Below are 14,354 nucleotides of genomic sequence, written 5' to 3'. Positions count from 1 at the left end.
TTGAACCTTGTTCCTCAGCATTTATTTCAAACAGATTTTATCCTGACTATGATAACATGGGTATTCTTTTGCCACCAGACAGTATCCCTGCATTGCACTCATCATGCAGGGGACGCGTCCTCCTAGAGCCAGAGCAATAGGACTCTGGGATGTGACCCTGCATAGCCTAGGGCATGGGCTGAAAAACACCATCCAAATTCACATTAGAACTCAAGGAAAACAGAAGACTGTAAAAAGTTCTGTTTAATGATGACTCAGGCTACATTTGACCCAACAGTGGTGGAAATAAAACCTGGCAAAATTTGGTCTTGGTTGATTAATGTGGCGTTGACAGCACCCTAATGGGTGTTATTAGAAACATGACAATTATTGTGGTGTTTATGGTGTACCTCTATGGGATTTACAGAATTACTCATTCTGCACACATCCTAATTACAGAAACATTCAGGAAATGCCTTAACAAAATGAAAAAAGCACTTTCAGGTAAAACTGACAAGTTTTTGTAAGTTAAATGCAACTGTAATACATCCTATTGACCAACGTACATTAAAATTGCCCAGATAAAATAATGGAAATTAAACTGTCTGTTGAATAGCAGCTTATTTAATAAACACCACTCATCCTGTGTTCAGAATAAACCCTGGATCTTACAGGAAAACTAACAGGCAATTGCATAATTAATATTAATATGAACCATATTCATAAATGGGTTAAATTAAAGCTGAATGGTTCACTTTAATTCTGATATTACCTAAATCTGATTGTTTTATTACTCAGTAATTAAATACTGCTATAATAGTAATAATAATAATAATAATATTGCATGTTGGTTTAATTTTAATTTTTATAACACTATCTAGAGGATACTCTTTTGCAGCAGTGACCATCAAAACCCTGTTCCTAGAATAGCTACAGTAACCATTAGGTCTCATAAAGTAAATATTCCCAAATAATCAACAGCAACTATATCAAGACACACATCGCATGCTGCAAAACAGACAGGAATTTGGCATGTGTTTCCCTTGCCCAGCCACGAACAACAAGCAGTGCAGCACATGGTTGATGTCACCCTATGTGCTTTCCCTCTCCCCCCACCATCAAGGTGGCTTTCAGCCCTGTAGTACTAGTTGCTAATAGATCTGTTTCACAACTTTTTCTTCAAAAGCTCCTTTCTGTTACACTCCTGGCATCTGTTTCTTTCCCCTTAGGAGCTGCTTAACCTAGGTGCATAACACTGTTTTATAGAGAATCCAAGGCCTGATCCAGAATCCACTGAAGTCTTAGTACAGTTCAGTAGAACTAGACAAGCCAAAGTAAAAGATATAAGGAAGACAAAGAGGTCATACTGACAGGTTTGTCTAGGGAATCTCAGAGGTGCATCAAGAGGCACAGTGACAGAAGGACCACAACTATTGGTTGTGTGAATACATGTGCCTCTTTGCAGTTAGTTTGCATCGCAGCAAGCAGCAGCTTGTTGGTCTCTGTGGTTTCTCTCCTCTATGCCATCACTAACCACATTATTCCGTTCTTGCATTCAGAGAGAAATCTTACTTGACCCCAATGTATCTCTGGAGGAAGGTTTTGCAAAACTTCCCCCTGGCATTACTGGACAGTGGATGAGGCTCTTATGCAGTTGAGAAAAGCTGAGATGAGTGAGTTTTACATGCAAACCATTTCTGTATAACCTAAGACTAGTTTCCCAGATATCCATATTAAATTGCTTTTGGACCCTGCTACAGGTCTCAACACTTATGACTACACAGTGGAAAATAAACTTTTATTCTTGGGCTTGACACCCGACCCAGTCATCTTGCTTTACAACCTCTTTTTGTTTATGGTTGTAAAGCTGGAATTGCTACCTCATTTTAAGGCAGTACAAGATTTAGGGTATGAGAAGGTCAACCACAAGAAGTTGAGGTACAGCCCTCAGCTGAGACTTTATAACTGAGAGTATACATGCTTCTAGCCTGTTCCAAAGAAGAAACGAAACTGGTTGCATGAAACCAAACTCACAGTGGATTTAAGCCACTTCCAGGTTAATGTGAGCATGTTTGGTTTTCACATGCATCAGACCTACACAGACATGTCTCAGCAGAGAGGTGGTGAGATGCAAATCAACAGTCAGGCCTCTCGTTTATGAGATGTTTGGGACAAGAGCAGTATTTGGTTTTCTATTTAAGAAAACTTGTGTGATGAGTCTTAGTCCATTACTGAAGTTACAAGGTATCAAACTGATAAACATAATAAGGTCTATAAACATTAGTATTCTGATGTTGTGGATATTATTGTAACAAGACCTTTTTACTGTGAAGGTTAATTCATTAAGATCTGAAAAACTTTTGGAGGTCCTTGTAAGAAAGGAGTTAAAGAAATGTAATAGTGTTGCTTTGGTATTGTGTTATTTATCAGCTGTCTGGTTAGCATTTGTGCTCAGTCCGCAGGTTTCACATGTAAATCAAATGCAATGAGTCTATGACAACTCACAAGATTTACACAGATGGGATCTGACCAGCCCTCTCTGAAGTCACCAGAGGTGGTCTGGGTTCCCTAATGATTGCAAATAGGAGGCACAAACATAAATATAATTTACTTTTATAAAACTTTTAATTAGGTTAATAAAAATCTCAGCATAAAAGCCTATAGCTCGTAAAAACTCAAACCCCGTGCATAGCAGAGCTGATGGGGGTCAGGATAATAGCCACAAAGAATTGCATTACCATGCTAATACAATAGGGAAGTCTCCTGTCTCTCTTTTGAATAACCTCTTATGCAAATTTCATGTGTTGACCATGACATCAGACCTTCACAGGGCACTGAGTTGTGTTTCCCTGTGCTTACAATATATTTAATTTCAATGCAAAACTGCAAACTCATCAAAACCACTCCTTTCTACCAGCATTCAATTATTTAAATATAAAATATATACAAGGGGGGGGTTGCCTCTGAATCTTGCATAAACTACTTTAGTCAAGATTACAAGTAATATAATATGAAAAGGACAAAAATCTAAGTGGAGAGAAATTTTTAACTATTAGTTTCCACCTTTTCTCACCCTTGAATGGTTGTTTAAAATAATGATTCCAAAATGCATTTAAGCATACCACAAATATGTATATATATATATATATACACACAAATTGTCTCTAATGAATCTGTACTCTTCTTGAAGTCAAAAGTATGTTTATTTGTAATTTGGGTCACTATCCGCCCACTTGCTAAATTGCTTGACCACATGCTAAATATTTGAACTATACGAAGGTTCATTATTGTTATCTAATTACAATATGTTTAGTTTCTCATGCAGATAAAAATGGAATATTTATAAATATACAGGTATTTCATAACATTTATGAAATTTTATCCTCATAATCAAAGAATAATACATATATAAGAATATTCCATATACACATACATATAAATGCTGTTAATATAGTATTTTATTACTTCATGGGCCATATTCCAACCTCAGCTCTTAGAGATCGCAATGCCGAGGAAGTGGTAAAACACATGAAGATTGTTTTCAATTACTTTCTCTTCCAAAGAAGAGAAAGTATTTTGTCTTGTACACTGGGACTTATGCTAAACATACGGAACAATTTTACACTTCTTAGGGAGTAAGCAAAATAAGAATTACTCCTTTAGGTGTTTCTAGAAAAATCCCCCGAAATATAATATTTACTGAAGATGTACATCCAGTTTTGTGTTCAAAAGTGCTATATATTGAAAATAAGAGCCATTTTTTTTAAGAATGTGTATATGCTGTCATATCCATACACCATTTTTTTCCTCCAAAATCTAAAAAATTAATGACTTTGAAGTTTAACCTCAGCACTATTAGCATCTGTCTCTATGTTACCCCAAATAGAATGGCTCTGAAGGACTAACAGGAGCTGCCATCCCAACTGTGACTGCATTGCTCTCCTGTTTGCCACATCCCAGCATTCCAGGACAGGGATGTCTCTGACAGCCACCAGCTGGAGGGTGTGGAGGTTTGCTGTGAATCACCAAAGACAGGCTATGTCAGTTCTGCATGTCCACATGTACTGCAGCTCAGGAGGATGTTGAATGCATTCAACATATTTCCCCCCCCCGGCTAAAACACTCCCTGAGTCAACAGGCATGTGGTACATCCTACAGGAAGTGAGGTTCTACATCCCTCAGGATGGGGAATTCCACACTTCCAGTGGTCATCCCCAGGGACACCTGTCTCTCTCCCCCTCTCATCTGAAGGAGAAGCAGTGTGCAGGACCCAGAGACAACTGTGTCTAAATGAACCACACTATCCACTTTCTTTGTGCTGGATGCTGTTCCCTTCAAACTTAGAGCTGGTTGAATCGAAGGGAAAATCCAAATTCAGTGGGTTTGGGGTCGGATTCCAGACCCCAGACAAGCTTTGCTTCAGAGGAGCCTGGAGTCTAGAATATTGTCTTTGTTGCAGACCTAACTGTAATTTGATTCCAGTAGTCATGAATAGGACATAAGAAAAGTGGAAATATCTGTATATGTTCCCAGCTCAAACAGTGGGTGCCATTAGAAAGCATAATAATGTTCCGGGCTATTGATTTTACCACAGTATTTCCTTGCTTAGTGTGTTTTCCACTATGAGATATTTGCACCATGCCATGGTAAATGTTGTTTTTAACAGAACTCACTGCAGTCTTGTTTCAGAAACTATGTGAACAATGTGGAGTTCTCTCACAGTGCTGAGCTCTCGGTGGGCTGTCTGATGCCCCGTTTAAAAAAATAGGCAGAAAGGGCCAAATGGAACATGAAGCTGAAAGGAGGTAAAAGGTATATACTCAAAATACTAAACGGTGGGCCCCCATGAAGTAGGTTAGATAATAATGGTATTAAATAGGGTATTATATTCATAGGTAGAGTTTAGATATTTATAATATCTGGAACAGAAACAGACACCAAGACCTCATTTGTCCTCCAAAACAAATGTAACTTAACTCATATAAGATGTGCTCTTTTTTAGACCACTTGCTTTTCAATTATTTGGTTATTTCACTGAGATTGACTTATTCCACTATAGGCTAAGAGAAGAAAACAAGAGGTGTGGAGGTACATGCAGGAAAAAGAATTCATGTAAACTATTAAACAAGTTGAACATGTTTCTAAGTTACAACCAACATAACTGTAGATCATTTGTCATAATAAGATCTGAGTTTCATTTAAATGAAATTTTTATAATTTTTGTTCTTTGCATAAAGTGGACCAAAATTAACTTTAAAACAAACTGATCTTTGCTGATATGAATTTACCCATCTCCCTTTTTCTACATCTGAACTCTTAATTGCAACAACTTAAAACAACTAAGATTTTACCAAATACTTACAACATGTGATGAAAAGAAGGCAAATAAAATATTACTGAAACTTAACTAAGGCAGGTATATTTAGTGATTTCTTCTTATTCTGGATGGGTGCATTGAATGTTTCATGGCGTCTATCATATATTTGGCACTAATTTGTATTTCATTTATAACTTGATGATGGAAAAATGTGTATTTGTAGTAAACATACAAATGACATGTAACTAAACCACACTTTAGGCACTTTGGATTAGACTTCAAAACTAATTGGATGAAATAATGACCTTAAAAAAGTAAGATACAATTTACTAAGGACAAGGGTAAAGTTCTATACCCTAACCTTAGGATTAGGAATACTCACCATAAGTAAGGTATGTCATGTTTTGGAAAAAATGCAAACATATGTACAAAAAGTGTCATCTAAAAGGCACGCAGGTAACATGTCCTCTCCTCTGAGCTGATACAACCACAAATGGAGAACTGAGTCCAGCTGTGGCCTCACACCTGAGGAAAGATGTAAACTCTTCAAAAAGAGACTGTGGGACAGGGCAATAAAGAACAGTGCAGAGTCAGAAAAGGACATTACAAAGCAAAATGGGATCACCTGTTCTCCACGCTATAAGGCAAAAAATAATGAGCTAGAAAATATTAATTGTAAATTTTTGAGTATGCTATCTAAAGAGATGATGAAATATAGATGGTTGGAAATTTCTAAGAGCAGGTTAGATAGAGATGACAAGTCTGGTTTAGGTACAGATCATTCTGCCCTGGGAGACAAGGACAGATCTGAGTTTTTTGTTTCTCTTTCAAACTTACTTCATATAACTGTAATTAAAGTTCCATTACAGTTATGATAGAGCTTAAATGGGAATATTCTCCTATCTACAAGCATACTCACAGGAATCCCTTGACAGGACCATTTTCATGGACACCCCTGACAAATAAGACCCTCTGTCTTTTCTGAAAACCAAAATCTCTGTTGAGTTCACAGGAAAACAAAAGACTGGACTATTCAAAAGCCAATATAACTGGAAAAGCTAGACTATTGGAGAAAATTAGCTTCAGGCATACATTTTCACTGAGGCTGCAGAGAGTTCTCTCTGAGATATTTATCATCCTAAATTACCATTGGATCTACATAGGAAATAAATCTTCACAGATATCCACTTGGAACAGGAAGGGAAAAAAATAAAATTTAAAATAAAGTTAGCTCTCCTGTTCCCAGGTGAATTTTAGGGTTTTTTTTTTAGAGACCTCAATAAAGGTTTTTCTTATAATGGACTGTGGATGGAGGCAGATATTTTTCTTTTTGGTTTTGAGTTTGTGTTTTTTTAAAGTGGGGTCAGAAGGTAAGGGCAAAAAATGTCAAAATCTGAATATTTTTACCTGAAATTCAAGGATTTACAAATATTGGAACCATAAATGTCATTATGATTTTCTACAAGAAGTGTAAATCAGTTGTGCTTTCTATCCCATTTATTTTTCTTAATATCTCACTTCCTAGCAGGACTACAATTCCTGAAGGTTCTCCTTTCTTCTTGTGGCTTTTCAGTGCAATTATGCAGTTACATGACATTTTTACAGATGAACTCCAATGAAGGAACTTGTCTAAAAAGGAAGATGGAACCATGCAATACCTGAAATACAACTCCCATGAGGTAACACCATCATACTTCATGCCAAAATACTAAAAATTTTTAATGTGTTAGATTTTGTTTTGTCCTTCACTGAGAGTATCTGCAAAAAGCTGACTTTCTTAAAATAGGTTCATCAAAAAATCTAATTTTCTCAGTTGCAAACACATGCCCAAACTAAGTAAATTTAGCATGATTCCGGAGTACGATACTTTTGAAACCATTGCAGCACCATGGTTTCTTGACTTTTAAAAGTTTCAGGTAGTGAGTATTCACTGGATTTAACTATGTCAACAGCCACTAATCTTTCACAGAGTGCATAAAAATAAGCATAAAAATTATCTACAAATAATGAATTATAAATTCACTAATAATAGATAATTAAATTAACTGAAAACTCTTGATTTCTGCCCTGTGTAATCTAGAGATCTGGAGAAAGAGACCATATCAGAGTAGATGTCATTGAGGAGTTGCCACCTCCTCCTCTTTGATGAGTGCTGCAAAGTTAATGGCTGCTTGAACTACCAGGCACTTACTAAGCTCTTCAGTTTTCTTGTAGCTGGAAAGTTATTGTTTAAATATAAAAGGAGACCAGTTCTCACTTCAGCAAGTTCCCAAAGCTAAACAGAAGTTCCCTATTGGCAGACACTGCTGATTTGGAAGAAGAGTGTAGACTGGTTGAAGAAATTCTAGAATAGGGAAATAGGGCTATCTAAGAACCAGAGAAAATTTCTCAAAGCAAAATGGAAATTCTGGTAATGTCCACTGATACAAAAAGGAGAGGACATCCTGACATACAAGCTTGTTTTTACTCAGGGATTTGAGACTGGTGAAAGAACAGAAGAGGAATACTCTGCAGAGTTCAATGACTGCCCTCACAAGGCATGTTTAGAGGAAACAGCTGGCTGTATAATCAAGACACAATATATCCTGCACTAAATATATACATTCTTAGGAAGAAGAAAAAGTGTAGTAGAAAGAAAGAGGAGTGAAAGATAAGAGCAGTTTTAGAGAAAAATGGAAGCGGAAAAGAAAACACGAAGGGAAAGAACTTCAGAATGTTTCTCTGACTGCAGCAACAACAGCACAGATCTGTATTTGATCTTATGCTGATCTCTAAATCTTGTCAAGCAATCTCTATTAATGATCAACTACTGTAATGAGGTAAATTTTACATATATTTAGAAACTCCAGGAAGTGCACATTCCAGCTCCTTGCCACCATGCTGACATAAACTACTGTAGAAAATCTGAATTTAAAATCTCCCCCATTCACTTCCAGCTGTGGTTCAATCTGCTGTAATTTAAAATGTCTTTAGGATGTGCTTCAAAATGGACCTCACCAAATGAGATGCCACTTTCTTTTCTGTATAATAGTTGGTGGATGGATCCTTACTTGAAAACTCTTGATCTCAGTTCACAAGAATAATTTCCGAGGGACGTCTGGCAGGTCATTCTGAAGGCCAGTTCTCAAGTTTCAGGTCCTGATTCTTTCACAATTCAGGTCAGGTCAGAATATTTTTTTAGCTTCTTTCTTATCTTTTAAGAATACCTCCTGTTTCTGGACAAATGAATTGCAAGGATGTCTGTGAGGTCCTTAACACTCAAGAATTTGGCAATAGTTCAGTTGAGAGAAATATCAAAATGTCCCTACTGTGTTGAAATTCAAAGATGTAAGGCTTGTGAAAGTGTTTTAATTACGGTAAAATCTGCAACAGTTGATTGGTATGTCTCAGAACCACTTTTTTTAATTTCATAAAAAATTAAAGGTCCTTTACTCCATGGATAGTTTATGGTAAACAATATGTTTTTCAAGGTTAGCAATAAGCTTCTAACTGCTACAGCAACAATGTCTCTATAAATCAGTCCAATAAGCAATTTAAAATTCCTCATGTCTGTAAGTTTAGTAGAGAAGTATCCATTAACTACCACCAAACAACAAAACAGTTTGCCAACGTACAAGTCATCTGCTATCCCATACTAACAGCCAATGGTAGAGCTATATTTCATACAGGAAAATCAAAATCAACTTACATGAATGTTTGAAGGAAAAGTCATGCATAATCTACTATAGCAAAATGAATATCAGTCAGTGGGTTCCAAAAAGAAAAAAGAAAAAAAGTAGCTATAAACTCCACAGAAAGTGGAAATGCAGGCATTGTTACACAGACCTCTAATCTCTTGTGCAGTGCTGTATGTGGAGAGGAAAAAATGCCTTCCTGACCTCTCCAAGTGATCAATTTATACTCTGAAGCCTGAGAGGTGATCTGTATCTATTCCAAATTAACTGGAATAGAAAGAGGCATGAGGCTAAAACATAAAGAAATAACGCTGTAGAAAGCAGAAAGTACCTTATTCATCAGTACAAGAAGGGATGTCATTTGCTGTAAAGGAGATATCTTACTTTCATAAATATGCCTGTGCTGATTTTAATATCAAAAGTACCTCAGAACTCTCAGTAAAAATAATCTCTGCAGGTACTGGTCCAAAGCCTACAGAGATCAATAGGAATACTTCCCTCCAGTACAGTAGATTCTGGATCAGGCCTGTTCTCTATAACAAAGGTTCCCTCCATCACAAAGCTGCAATGTCCCCGTCTCCTACCCCCTTACAGTACAGTCAATTTCTGTTTTGAAGCTGACAGAAAAACAACCCAGAAGAATTTAACTGGGAATGCCCTTTCAGATGGGAAAGGATATGCAAAATCCCACCAGCTTTGTCCAATGTTAAGATAAGATGTTACGTGACCTACAATCCAATACACTATATTGTATGTGATCATCATGCAGTATAATTTTATAACTTCTTTTTTTTCCCCGGGTCTACTGAACTTCTGATATTTCCAAATTGTTAAAAATACTCTGTTTGCTAATATAAATGATTACAATTGACAGTGCATTGTCAATCTATTGCAAAGCTGATTTAATTAAGAATGCCAAGGGGCATCATTTGGGGCCAGGTATCTAAGCTGCAAATTTTTTTTTGATCTCAACCTCTCCCTATAGGACGGTCCACACTGGCACCAAAGGCTGGAGGGCAAGAGAACAAAGGGAATTTTATGTGTCTGAATTCAAATTCTTTCCCTTTGAAATGAAGCGTCCAGAATGGGCAATAAAACTGTGAAAATGGATTTCTGGCCGCATTTGATGTTAAGCCTTTAGTGTCAAGAGCCAGGTCTTTTTTTTCTCTCTCTTTCTTTTAGGTTTTTTTTTCTTTCCCTGAATGGTCTTATGGGGAATTTGTCCTATAAATTATTTCTTGCAGTTTGTATGCATACAGTATGGCCTTGTCTCATAGTTAGAACTAAAAAGTAGGCTATTTTGTGTGTGTGTTTTAATTAAGTTGGTTTTCCAGTAAAATTGCAATAGAAAACATTGTGCTAAAGAGGCTCATTTCATGTGGCTCTTTTTTTCCTATCAGCCCATGTGTGAAACCTGAATGTTTATTAAGCACTTCTGTGGAAAGAGTAACTTTCACTCTGGTCTTCCTTTTTCATACCCTGTACTCATAATCCTTTGTGTCATCTCTTCCATTCCTATAGTAGGATATTGCAATGCAATAAGAAAAGCAGAGGATTAGGCCCACTTAGAATGATCATGCAGAGGGATCTATTATAATAATGATTACAACCATTTTATCTTTAATAGCTAGCCACTGATGGAAGGGCAAGGGGGGAAAAGAGAGACAGAGAAATGAAAGGAATCTTGGCATATTGAAATGATTTTTTCCCTAAGATTTGATTGTATATGAAAATTGATCTTTAAATATTTATTTGCAGCAAAAGCAGTTGACAATACCTTATTAAAGCTGGCTACATTAATTTAAATTGTTACATACTACTTAAGCAATATATTCTTCCTGTCTGAAGAAAAACAATTGTGCACATATATGTGTACTCATGACTGCATGCATGCAGTTTAATTTCAAAACACCTTTTTTTAAAAAACTAGTAGCAATTCACTATCCGTCTCTCTGCAGATCACATTTTCATGAAGCAAGATTATGTGGATTAGCAATTGTTTTTCTACTCGAGAAAGTCAATGTGTTGAAAGCAAAATTTAGTTCCACAAGTACATGGAGAGCCTTTTACTAGAAGCTAGACTCTCAGGTTTTCAAACAGAGAATATCAAATGTTTAAAAACATCATACCTTTTGCCCCTGTTAAGTAAAGTTAATGAAGAAAAAACAACCAAGACCAAAAACCAAAATAAAAATTTTCTCTTTGGTGTGTTCATGAGTTTCATCATCTCTAGTCCTACATTTCTCCTTTTTCAGCCCCTCCTTTTTTTTTCTGATATCCTTTTCTTGTAGTTTTGTTTCTCCAGGCCTCCCTCAGGCTTCCTGCCATCTATCTAGACTTATTCTCTTTTCCATTGACTCCGGTGCATTCTGATCTTTTTTCTTTTATTTTACATGCTGCAGTTAGTTCACTTTTCCCCCTCTCTCATATATTTTCTGCTCCTTTTCTGTTTTATTTCTCTGTCCTTGTCTATATTTCTAATTCTCCGCTTTCTGTATTTTTAAGTAAGCTTTTCAGCCTGTGAGATATATATATATACACCTATAAAAAATTGTAATCAAAGGAATTCTTCAAGATCCTGATAGACATCATTTCAATCAGCATCTGAAGTCAAGATATTTACGCTGATATACCAGTGTCTATCATACCAGAATCATGGCCAGAGTGCTTCAAAAGGAAATATTAAAAACTAGATAATTTCCTATCCTCCATAGTATTGCTTTACAGAATCACAGAACGAGTAAGGTTGAAAGGGGCCACATTGGATCATCTGGTCCAATCTTCCTGCTCAAGCAGGGTCATCCCAGACTATGAGGTAGGGCATTTTTGAATGTTTAGCATCCTGACTTTACCTACAATAGACTGCGTGGCATTACTGTAAGCAGCACCCTTCCTTTCATCCTGGTGGTGTAAATAGAAGAATCTCTCACACACTAAATATTTAATGGCATGTCTTGTATAAATAAGTTTATCTATTAGATATAAGCACATTTCACTTGAGACATGCCGTAGTTTAGATCTGGAGTTTCTTTATATAAATAAAAACTTACATTGCTTCTCTTTGGTCACCATGTCCACACTTATCTCTGGGTAACAAAAAGTTATAGAACTGAGTGGGACCTGTTCAAATCTCCCTCTTCACCCACCAATTCAGTGAAATATATATATATATATATATATATATAAAAATATATAAATGCTACAACTTCAATTCTGTGACCAGGTCCTACAGCCTTCAAGTTAAGCATCTGTGAAAATTCTTTGTTAAAACATAATTTTTACAAAACAATGAAAGCTATACTGAGACAAAAAAGTAGACAGAGGGATCTAAAACAAAAGGTGATGTCTTTTTTACCTGTATATACAGGTCAGTAGATACAGACACTGCTAAAATATACTTTGCTACATTTGCATGTACATCTATATAAAACCAAATGTCTTCTGTTTAATTCAGCTGTGTAAGTAAAATACTGTGTCACCTCATTTACGTGTGGTGTAAAAATTCCAGTTAGACACAAGAACTTAGGAATTCTCAGCTCCTTTTCTGGTTCTAGAACAGACATACCAACTGCTATGAACACTCAAATTGATTTAAACATTTTTCAGACACAAAAATAAAAGAGAAATGTAGCAAAACCTTTCACACAAAAAAGTTCCAGTTTCACAGACATTCTGTGAAACAGAAGACAGGAACATGTAAGATATTACACATGGTTGTACGAAAACCACAGCCAACATTCATGTACTACATCTGTTAGCCAGGCAATGCTCTGTCCTGTCCAAGATGTGGTCAGCCTTTGAATTAAGATTTGCTGAAACAAGTTTCCCAGGATCCATTGCAGCCCTACAGCCTCAGGCTGTGATAATGTGAGATTTTGGAAACTAAATAGGAAAGGAAACTAAATAGTGGAGAGGAGAGTCCAAGGATAAACTAAGGCACTGCAAAATGTCTGGCAGCTTTTCAATCCATGGTGGTTTATACCTTCGTGCTGAGATGGGCAAGATGTTTCTCTGAGGGCCCTGGCATTGTGTCCGTGGTCTGTGGTTCCTCCGTCCTGACCACAGCAGGGCATTGGAGATTCCTCGTTGCTGGTTTACATTTTAAATCTTTCTCACCCCACCCAGCCTTGCAGCAAAATCAAAGTAGGAAATGAGTGAATAGAGATCCTACTATTTAATCTGAGTGCATCCTTCACATCTTCCCAAACTTAATGCAGGAATTCATTACTCAGAGGTTATCTTGGTCCCATGTATATTCACCTCCACCTCAGTGGTAGGTGCAGTTTTCTACTAATGCATCTTAAGAATCACTAAATAATTTTTGTCACTAAAATATGTTTTTCATTATGAATATTACATGTATGCTTTTTGCTTACAGTTGGCCCCCACATAAATTCTCAAAAAAACCACTTTTAATTTGTTACTTCCATGTGTGATAAAGGTCATTTTATAGTACTTCAGTACCAAAGAAGTAGTATGCACACTAGAAGCGCCTATCTTAAAATTTTTGTTTTGAACTTTGTGAAGCACACAATCATTCCCATCGCCCCTCTGAATCCCCTTGTGCTTCCCCCACACACTCGTTATCACAGGTTCTACCATTACATCACAAATTCTGCAATATCAAATTTTTAGATATTTTCCTTGCAAGTTTGCTGTATTTAGTTAAGACACTAGGTGAGAATCTTTTTTCATTATTTTGAAAACTTGAAAATATGTCCCACTTAAAGTGCAGATGCAGAAGAAAAAAGACCAGAAGCTGAAAATAAATAAATAAGTAAATAAATAAATAAAAAATATTTATTCTTATTATTTTTAAAACCAGTTTAGAGGTTTGATTTTCAAGAGATTTATTTTGAGGGAAATTAAGTGAGCACCAGCAGGAAATAAATATAATTTTTAAACAGAATGTAAGTGATGTGTATGACCTCTGTTCAGCCACATGACAGATTCACTCTGATGCTGTAACAAAAAAAAAAAAAAAAAGGGAGATTCTAGCAGAAAATTCATTACATAGTATAAGTTCTTTTCTTCTCTTGGTATCCAGGTTGTCACCAGCTTGCAACTCACTCAACCTAAATGTTCTAGGCTCAGAAGCTCAGGTCTTGCTGTCACACATGTACACACCCCTGTGACTGTGTAGACTGCTTGTGCCGGGCATGACACACACAGAGCTCCACAACGGAAAACTGTAACACAGCCAAAGCGTTCTGTATTCCAGCAACATACAGCAAAACCTCTTTATCATTTTGAAATTCTCTTAGGGCTTTAATCAGAAAGGGAAAATCCTAAAGATTTTGGACAGGGATGCTCCAAACCAGAAACATCTTCACTCAACCCCAGGTCCTGTATTCATCAGCCAGGCTATGAAATGACCAGCTGAC

Source organism: Pipra filicauda, unplaced genomic scaffold (assembly GCF_003945595.2).
Source record: "Pipra filicauda isolate LSUMZ 115617 unplaced genomic scaffold, ASM394559v2 scaffold698_size162617_pilon, whole genome shotgun sequence".
Taxonomy (NCBI): Eukaryota; Metazoa; Chordata; class Aves; order Passeriformes; family Pipridae; genus Pipra; species Pipra filicauda.
This window is presented reverse-complemented; position numbering follows the sequence as displayed.